The 10,146-nt window shown below is 52.6% G+C and overlaps 1 protein-coding gene and 1 non-coding gene across 2 annotated transcripts in view; both read right to left on the bottom strand.

Moving 5' to 3' along the window:
* Zbtb7c (zinc finger and BTB domain containing 7C) overlaps window positions 1–9,701 on the bottom strand; it is a 324,784-nt gene extending 315,083 nt beyond the window's left edge. The window contains exon 1 of the mRNA XM_032885653.1: window positions 9,546–9,701. The gene's annotated coding sequence lies outside the window, so the exon portion shown is untranslated. The remainder of the gene's footprint in view (window positions 1–9,545) is intronic.
* LOC116885038 lies at window positions 1,974–2,112 on the bottom strand. The gene has a single exon (XR_004385925.1). It is a non-coding gene; the product is annotated as a small nucleolar RNA SNORA48 (small nucleolar RNA).
* Window positions 9,702–10,146: the final 445 nt, after the last annotated feature.

The following is a 10,146-nucleotide window of genomic DNA, read 5'->3' on the forward strand; positions in this document are numbered from 1 at the left end:
GGGGAAACTGAGGCCCATGAAGGTGGGATACCCCCGCTCAGACACACAGCATCTGCCTTCCACTGAGCCACAGTAAAAGTCAGGTTTTCTGCACTTTGCCTCCCTTGTAATCTGCTTGCCTGTGATGACCTCTCTCCTGAGGCAATGTTCCCTCACAGCACATGCCCCTGTCTCCCAGGGACTGGTCCTCCTCACCGGTACCCTAGTCTCTCTATGCTATCCAGAGTGGCGGCCGCCCATCTGGGCACTACTGAGTACTTGAAACAAAGCTGTCACCCATGTTAAAATGGTAACATTTTGTCTATAATGGGCTAAATAAAAGACATCAGAATTCATCTCACCCACTTTTTTTTTTTTTTACTTTAAAAAATGTAGCTACCGGGAAGTTTTAATGTATATAGAGGGTGCGTCATAAATTCCCATTAGGCTCCACTGCTTCTCGATTTGGCCCAAGGTCAACAAAACTGACCTGCTCCTGCCTGTCAATTAAAGACAAGTGGCCTTCTCTGTGAAGACCAGTGGGTGCCCACGTGCATAGGAAGGTTAAGCTCCTGGCTTGAGTGTGTGTATTTCTTCTCCGAGCAGGGTGGGGAGGCAGGGAGGGGTAGTAGTACCCTTTGAGTAATGTCAACTCTGCCCATGTGTAAAGGAGTTACACCCAACAGTCTTCATTCTTTTTATTTTTAACTTTTTATTAATTCGTCATACACCCCAGTCCCATTCATCTCTCATCTGTTCACATCTGCCCTGAGCCCTTGCAACCTCCTCTGGCCCAAATAAAACATATAACACACAGACTCGGAAGGGGACGTTTGGTCCTGGGTCCCTAGAGTGGATCTGCAGTGGCACACACACACACACACACACACACACACACACACACACACACGCACACCACCACCCCCACCCCCACCCCCAACAACAACAACAACAACAACAACAACAACAGCAGCAACAACAACAAAATCATAAACCCGTCTCTTCATGGAAGCTGTAGTGTGTCACAGTGTGTCCCCATGATAACTGTGTTCATTGCAATGAGTCATTGGTCTGGTTCCAGATCTCTTGCTTCCATGACACTATCAATACTGCATCCTCACTGGACCTCCTCCTGGTTATCCTGTTGTTGCTGTGCTTGGCGGACCCTGCAGCTTCGGAACAGTAGGACTGGCCCTTTTGTGCATCTCAACCGTTTGCAGCTGATACAGATTTTGGGGTGGGCCAATTCGGAAGCCTGGACCTGGGCCTGGATCTGAGCCAGCCCATCAGCTCTTCTTTATCCACACCACCACCTCTCCCTCAGGGCTAGCTCACCTGCACCCATGCCTTCAGAGCCAACCCCACTGTGCTGCTCAGGCAAGGTTCAGGGCCTCGCTTTCCCAACTTCTGCAACCTGTGAATGGACCAGCTTTCCCACCGGCTCTTACACCCCTGGGACTGGCTCCCCCATGCCTTTGCCACCAGGGCCAGCTCCACTGTGTTGCCCAGGCGAGATGCAGGGCTCACTCTCCTGAGTGCTACAGCCAGTGAGGGGGCAGGGCCAGATCTCCTGCTCTCTTGACCCCAGGATCAGCTTTCCTGGCTAATGCAGGTGGCAAGGCAGGGAAGGGGAGGGCACCATGCCCACACTCCCACCACTTCACTCCAGATGAGTGGTGGGGCTGGCTCGCCTGTACCCCAGCCACCAGTGTCAGCTCTACTGCCCCAGACGAGGCGTGAGGACTTTCTCTCTCACTACATACTTGTACACTGTGGTAGCTCCTGCTGCAGCCTGGTCACATGACTGGGGGGGCCTGGAGATATCCTCTATCAGAACCGTGTAGCAATGGTAGCAGTCGGGTGTCTATGGCCTGCCTGTGCGATGTACTAGAGGGCAGGTTTGTGGGTGGCATGGTAGTCAACAGGTCTCTGTCTGTCTTCTTCCTCCTGTGCTGCACTGCCTGGATTTGATTTGATATGATATGATTTGATTTTTATGAGTCCTAGGCATAAAACTGCTTTGGCCACCAAGCCAGACATCAAGCTCGGATGAACAAAGGACTGCCACCTGCTCTGCCCCGACTGATATAAGAACAACGCCACAAGGTGTCTCTTTGCCCATTGCCAGGGGGTTGGGGACGTAAGCAAACGTTCTTGTAGACTAGATTTTCTTCCTGAAGTAGGTGGCAGCTTGGGGGATGGGAGGAGGAGACAACAATGTCTTGGGTGTTTGAAGGCATCAGTACTTAGTATCATCTTCCCCTCCTGCCTCCCTCAGAAACAAAGTCACAAAATGACTAATGATGGCTTCCTGCACTGTGAGGCTATTCTATGAAGTAGCTCTCTCCCTCTGACATCTCTCTCTCTCTCTCTCTCTCTCTCTCTCTCTCTCTCTCTCTCTCTCTCTCCCCCTGTGTGTGTGTGTGTATGTGTGTGTATCTCTCTGCCTTTCTCTATCTCCATTTCTCCCTCTCTCTGTCTCTCCCTCTCTTTCTCTGTGTCTCTCTCCTCCTCTCTTTGTATCTGTCTTTCTCTCTGTGTCTCTGTCTCTCTGTCTCTTTGTCTCTGTCTGTCTCTGTCTATTTCTGTTTCTCTGTCTTTTTCTGTGTCTCTGTCTCTCTCCCTCTCTATTCTCTGTCTCTCTGTGTCTCTGTGTCTCTGTCTCTCTCCCTCTCTTTGTCTCTGTTTCTGTCTGTCTCTCTCTGTGTCTCTATCTCTCCCTCTCTATTCTCTATCTCTCTGTCTCTGGTCACATGACTGGGGGGGCCTGGAGATATCCTCTATCAGAACCGTGTAGCAATGGTAGCAGTCGGGTGTCTATGGCCTGCCTGTGCGATGTACTAGAGGGCAGGTTTGTGGGTGGCATGGTAGTCAACAGGTCTCTGTCTGTCTTCTTCCTCCTGTGCTGCACTGCCTGGATTTGATTTGATATGATATGATTTGATTTTTATGAGTCCTAGGCATAAAACTGCTTTGGCCACCAAGCCAGACATCAAGCTCCCTTTCTTTGTCTCTCTGTGTGTCTCTGTCTCTCTCCCTCTCTCTATATTCTCTGTCTCTCACCTATGTCTCTGTCTCTATCTCTCTATCTCTCTCTGGCTCTCACCTCTCTCCCCCCCCCCCAGCTGTCAGCTGGCACTGGCACTGCCCTTATACAGTAGAGAGTTAAATAACGTAACATGCAGTCACGACTGAAGAAGGTGGCAAAGCCATGGATGGACTCTGTGCTGGTCAGCTCCAAGTGATGCATTCCTCATCAGCCCCTAACTCTCAGCCTGTCTCCTTTTCTGTCAATCTTAGAGGGCGAGCAGGACTCACAAACCCAAAGACTAACTCTCTGGAGACTGGGATCTGAGCCCTAGCAATCACCCATAAAAAAAGGCCACTGCCCGGAAGCTCTGCCCTCCGCCCTGCCAATCCTCCCACTTCTGGTCTCCAGAGAGTTGAGTGCTTCCAGGCTCTGACACAAGAGTTCACTCAAACCTCTCTGAACCCCACTGCAGTAAGTCATGTTACTGTTTTAGAAGTCAGCCTTCCTGCATGGTTCCTCTCTGCTCTTCCTCCAACCTCCCAGCCAAGCACACTCTGAAGAGACCTTGACCACCATGGCCCTCATCAGGGTCTCCTCTGATTCTGTATTCTTCCATTCATCCAGCAAATGTGTGCCAGCCATGTCTGCAAGCCATGAACAGAACAGTGAGGGGGGAGGCCGCAGTCCCCACCCCTGAAAGAGTAATGGACGTCCCCAGCAATGCCTTAAAACACTAATGGAACGACACAGGTTTATAGTTCTTAAATTCTCCCTGCCTCTCTTAGCTTTAGGTCAAAGAATGATGAGCTAATGGGAGTTGAAAAATCTCTTTTATAGCAGACAAATAAGGTATGGTACAGTCCTTGAAAGGAAGTTACGCATCCGTGGCAAATACGTTTCCAAACATTGTAGACTGTGTGTGCAATACCACAGACCCCTTGTCCTTAGCATGATGGTACAGAGAAAAGCATGAGGTGCCTCTCCAGTGTGCTGGAAAATAGAACCATTTTCTTTATTTCAAGTACAGAAGCTAAAGCCTCCCAAGGTCTTTTTAAAGTGTGAGAGACCTCTTTCTCCTCCAGTATCAGTAATTGACAGTGAGAATTCGAGTGTCAGGTTTCAGGAGAAAGCAACCTTTCTGGTTAGGGGAAGCTGGGGTGTATTTTTTAAGTCTGGGGAAGCTGCACATGCCTATGTTTTAGGTGTGCACTTCTGTTTCTATATGTTTATTTCTGGATATAGAAAAAGACTGGAGCCCGGTGCGATGAATGTAGGGGGCTTCAGCAGTTTTAATTTCTCACTCTGGCAACCATTTCCAGGTTTTCTGTAATGACTGGGGTGCTCTGACAATCAGAATACATGCAGCACTAAATGGGATGCCAGTCCTCCTCTACGTTTCCTCGTGAATCCGTTTCTCATAAGAACTGTTTCCATGGGGGTTTGGAAGCCAACAGGGTGTGAAACACTAATGAAATGCTCTACTCCCGTGGGGCCGAGGGGACCCCTTGGCCCTGGAGAGGAGCCCTCCCTGTGTCCATGGTGGCGGGCAGCTGTTTACAGCTGTTCTGAAGATGCTGCCAATGAATGATGCTGGTGGAAAAACACTCCTGACTCTCCAAGGGTGGCATTATGCTTGAACTCTTGCTCACCAGAGAGGGAGAGAGGGGGGAGGGGGAGGGAGGGAAGGAGGGAGGGAGGGAGAGAGAGAGAGAGAGAGAGAGAGAGAGAGAGATTGGACAGTTTGTTAGTTAGTTAGTTAGTTAGTTAGTTAGTTAGCTAGCTAGTTAGTTAGTTAGTTCAGTCCTGCCACCAAGACACTTCTCTACCCAAGCCAACCTTGACAATGGTCTGTGCTTCTTGAATTCTATGTCCCCTTCCTGCTGTATAACAGGACACCTATAACAAGCTTTATTTCTGACTCTGGGCTGAAGAGACCCTGGCTGTCTCTTCTTCACACATCCCAACAGCTCCAACAGGCGCTTCCCCTCGACTACTTACTTGAGTGTGCCGGCACAGCTCTGATGTGGAGGAAGCGGTGCCAAACATTTAAACAGGGGCCTGGCCTCCTGGAGCTAAGACTCCAGTGGGGAAGACAAGCAGTAAAGAAAAAGGACCAAAATCACACCACGGCAGCACTGGGTACAGTGAAGAATACACTATGACAGGATCGTTCGGCTGTGACCCAAATGACAAGGCAAAGGCAGCTGGGAGATGCACAGGGAAGGGCAATCTGGACAAAAAGAATAGCGAACCAGGATGGGAAGCTCTTTCAAGAAACAAGGAGTGGGTGTATGAAGTCCGGGGAGCGTGGGAGGTCAAGAGACCAAGTTCTGAGTGGCCACAGGTTATTCGAGGCCCAGCCTGCCTCCTTGCAGGGGCCTCAGTGCCTGCCTACCGGCCTGATGACAGAAAAGGAGTTTATCCCCAGCTACTGACTCAGTGAAGGCGCTTCCAGCATGCCCGATGGTGTACATGATCAGGTCTCTTGGCCTCAGAGATCTCAGAATGCTGGTTAAACAACCCACCCCTCTTCTCATCCACACTGTGCTGTACCTCCTTGCCCTCCTAACATGCCTTTCTTCACGCCACACTGTCGATTTGATTCCTATTCACCATGCTCGCCCTGTGGTATTGGTCAAGCAAACTGTTTCTACAGCCAGCCTTGAACTAGACACTGAGTATATAGAAAAGAGCTATGCAAAATCCCTGTCCCGGAAAGCCTCAACGAATGTGCCTGACCCTGGGGCCCTATACCAAATCTTCTTTCTATCTAGGGATCCTTCCTTAAGTCTTCACGCCTATGTGAAGTCTGCCATGAGCCCCTAAGATGGCTCTTTCAGATCTATTCAGATACAGCAGAATTGTTTTCCTACCTCCCTTCCTCCCAACACCTACCTAACCCCCACCTCCCCTATTCTCCCCACCCCCCCACCCCCACCACCAGCCCAAGCAGAAAATCTAGAGTCTCGGGAATGAAGTTGTAAGCACCATTGTGAGCAGTACCATTGATCAAGGGCAAAGAAGACTTGGGGTTAGAGGCCATCAAGGGGGTGGGGGTGGGGCAGGTGAGGAAGGAGTGTAAGCTTCAGAGCTCCTCTGACATCACACAGACATGCCTCTGGAGTGAGAGAGGGTCCTGTCTAATCTGGCACCTTTAGAATCTCCTGCAGAATAGTAGTTACTGCCAGTCTTTTTAAAAAGCCAACTACGCTCTATTCAGCAGTTCAGTCTGAGGTGCCCGCCTATGCAGGTTGGGGGGACAAGAAACCAAGATACTGACTCTAGGGAGTCCTTGGAGCTTAACTCCCCAAGGCAGTCAGGCTCTAAGAAGACTTTCGGGATCTTTTTCCCAGATCAGGGATCAATCTGACATGGTTGTGTGGCAGGCTTTTTTTTCAATGGGACACGGTCACCCTGGGGAGAAGTCAGTATCGCAGATGGTTCCAGACCCTTGAGTCTCTTCTTTCCTGGAAAGGGAAGGGGGTTTATAAATAGACCGACTCCTTCAGGCCTGCACAGACATAGATCTCACACCCCGAGCCCAGCCTTAGCCAGCTGGTTCCAAGTTCTCATGGCCTTCTTCAGGAGGGAGGGCTATAAGCCAACATCAGCTGGGGTAGAGAACAAGGTGCCCTGGTGACTGGCCTCCAATCAACTGTGTTCGGTACTAGGAAGGACAATGGCCCAAGGCATTGCTGGAGAGTCTCTCGCAGCAGGTAACCTCTGGGAAGCCCAAGCTGAACAGTAGTAGGCTAATGCACTAGCAGACCATTTCTCCTCAGTCTGCCTCAGTTTCCCCATCTATGTAGCCATTGGGGACGCTGATGAGTTAGCGTGCAACGGAAGTGAATGACATTACAAAAATATTTTATTCTTATTTTAGTCCCGGGTCTTGTTTTTTGCTTTCATTTTGGTTTTCCTGCGGAGTCCCAAATGTGGGTATGGGGACCTTGAGCCTTGTCTGTGTGAGAGAGTTGAGAAATTATATGTGGTGGCACTGTCAGCCTTGAATTCCTCATACGGCATGTCCTCGAGGGCAATGGAACTCAAGAGCATGTTCCCTCTTAGGGTAATTTCTGACTAATATAGATTGACACAAACCACACCCAGTCTTACTCTGCCTTAGTAAGGCTCTGCCTGGCAATACACAATGTTACAGACTGAAGGCTAACCCTTGCCCTAGAATATTTTGGTTCGAAGGGGGAAAAAAATCCTCTTAACCATTATCATCCTGCCCTCCAACACACACCACATGCACTGGTAAGGAAAAAGTGGCTAAAATCTAAGTGGCCAACTCAAATCTCTTTTTTAATTAAGACACTTGTTTACTCAATAAAATACAGAGTTAAAAAAAAAAACATTTACTGAGAACCCATTCATTGACGCTTAATAGCTATGTCAAATACCCATAACAACATTCATTCCAACACCCCCAGATAATTGCTCATCTCTCTCATTTGGTATCCACAACAGCACTGAATGTGTGTCCAAGTGTAATTGATCCAAAATTGGGCTCCCTTTCAAAAATATCTGTAAAACTTAATTACCAGGAAAACAGTTTTGGCATCCTACAGAAAGTGGGTGCTTCAGCGTGACAAGCTGGAGACTCATCTTGGCTAATCAAGCCGCATTATGTTGCCCAAGGAATCTGGGAGATTTGGGGCAATGAGGGTGTAGGAAAAGTTGGGATCGTGTCACACTGGACTTTGCGGTGGCTGTCCTGATTTTGTTGGGTCAAGGACAGGGGACAGGAAACTGAAGGTCTTTGATGGAAAGCATGAATGTACAAAGTAGCAGATAATGGCTCCCGGTCTGGCTCCCCATAACGGGCTCAGGGTCTGGGAGTAGCTTTTCTGTCCACAAGCCCACAAGGCCTTGTCCCCTGGGGATTCTGTCCAAGCCTGGGCTGTTGCTGTCATTTCTAGTTTCCATGCTCCTTGACCACCGTGTTAGGTCACTCACTTCCTTGGTCTTCGGATGGCTCGTTATAGAATGAGTTCTCGTAATGCCTAGGGGTGCTTTCCCCAAATCTTGTGGCCTCCTTTAAAGCAGAGAGCCTTTCCCTGCTTTGTGGGTGCAGGAGGGGAATCCGGAGTGTGACGAGGACCAAGGAGAATGAAGGACTGAGTGTTTCTAACTCTCTGCGGTTTTGTACCTACTTGCAACACCCAAGTATCAGACCCTCTCTGGGAATAATGGTTTCTTTCAGCCTAAACCTGATGCTCAGCCTACCCTGGTGGCTCTACCTGGCTGCCCTGGAGAGTTACCCGGCCAACAAGGAACCAATCAACGCACAGAACCTCAGACTTTCTCAAAGCTGGACATAGTACATCCTCTTTTAAGTGTTTTTCTTACCCCAGTTCCGTTCTCCTCTCTGTCCCAGGAGCCCTAAAATCACAGCCCTAGCTTTGCAATGATAGCACAAGCCGCGGACCTCAGCAGCTTCGACCCTGAGCCATGGACGTGAGGCTTGATTGAGTGCTTGTCTCCACAGCTATGCAAACATGAAAGGTAAGGGGGCCTGGCGATTCCTTCGCGGCTGCCCCTGGCCTTCTTCCTGGCGAAACCAAGCCAACACCGCGAATAACAAAGCCTCATAGGGATCCGAGAGGCTTCGCTGTCAACCCAGCAAGAGACGCGCACAAGGCAAGCAAAGACGCGCACACGGCTTCAGCGTCTGTCGCTAGGAAGAGATCTCCACCACGAGTGTCACTAGGAAGAGATCTCCAGCCGCCCAGCGGGGATGAGAGGTCCCCGGGCGGGCTATGCTTCTCTTTATCTAGGCCCGGAGAAATTACGTGCGTGCGTGCATTTATCTCAACTTGCCCGTGTACCCGCAGCTGAGATGCTCCTCTGAGCGTCCCCTGGGTCCCTGCCGCCAGGCAACCCTCGGGCCTCATTGAGAAGTGATCCCCTCCACCTTTAACAGCCCCTTTCTCAATGTCCAAGAAAAGACAGCGCAAGGTTCGGGTGCCCAAGTAATAAAAAACCGTCACTGCCCAAAATGCTCTCCAGCCTTCCTTCCCGGCAGAAGTACAGCAAAAACTTTTGGCAGGAACCACCTGTGGCTGCCGAGAGGCTCGCCCCGCCCGGGCCCGGAGGCGCCGCGGAGCCCGGGGCCGCACGCGCCCGCAGAAGTTCCCTCAGAGCCCCGCGCGCCACTTCGCTCCAGGCCGCGGTGCCAGCCAGGAGGCGCGGCGCCCGCTCGCTGGCTCCCTCTCTGCTGGCTCTCCCCTCCCTCCCCCTCTCCCTCTTTGCCTCCGCCCGCCTCCTTTGGTTGCATGGCTGCCGCACACACTGAGCCCCTGAATAGCCACCGCAACCCCCCGCCTCCTGCCCAGCGATGGAGCGCGCCCCTGCCCCCGCCGGCGCCCCGGGACGCGCGGACCTCCCGCCTCCTAGCAACGGCCCTGCGGTCGCTCCGGGGCTCCGGGGACACACAGCCACCTTCTCGGAGCCCCGCGACCTCCCGACCCGCCTAGGCAGCCGAGGTGCAAAAGCAGACCCCTGACAGCCCGCGCGCGGAGCTGCTCACCTCTGCGCGCCGCCGACCCCGCGCGCCTCCCGCACTTGGCTCCGGCCGCAGCGCTCGCGTCCTTCTTCGCCGCCGCTGTCCGTCCGTCCCTGCGCTCCCGAGCCGCGCTGGCCGCGCTGCTGTCAGAGTCTCGTGGCCCGGCTCCTCCAGCGGCTGTTCAGCCGAGCGGCGGGCGCGCGGGCAGCTCCTCCCTCCCGGGGCCGCGCCTCCGCCCTCTGCACGCCCTGCCTCCCGCGCCGCGGCTGGCAGCCCGCGCCCCGCGCCCAGCGCCCGCGCCCACGGCTCGGGGGCCGCACGGGGCTAAAGGGCCCGGATGTGTGCGGTCGCCTCTCTCCGGCTCGCTCGCGCCCGCCCCCTCCCCACCCTGTCACACATGCACTTGCTGCGGCCCGGCCTCCTGCCTCGGCTAATTTTTATTTTGACAGTCGCTGGCGAGGGGGCGGCGCTGCCGGGGATGCCTAGGACCCCCGCGCGGGCGGCGAGCAGGAGCCAGAACCCTGCCCAGGGGTGGCGCGGGGGGGACCCGATAGAGCCACCCAGCGCTGGGGGCTCCGCGTCTTTATTCTTTCTTTTCTTTTTTCTCTTTGCCTCCTCCAGGATT

The sequence above is a fragment of the Rattus rattus genome, chromosome 15 (assembly GCF_011064425.1).
Source record: "Rattus rattus isolate New Zealand chromosome 15, Rrattus_CSIRO_v1, whole genome shotgun sequence".
NCBI classification, from domain to species: domain Eukaryota; kingdom Metazoa; phylum Chordata; class Mammalia; order Rodentia; family Muridae; genus Rattus; species Rattus rattus.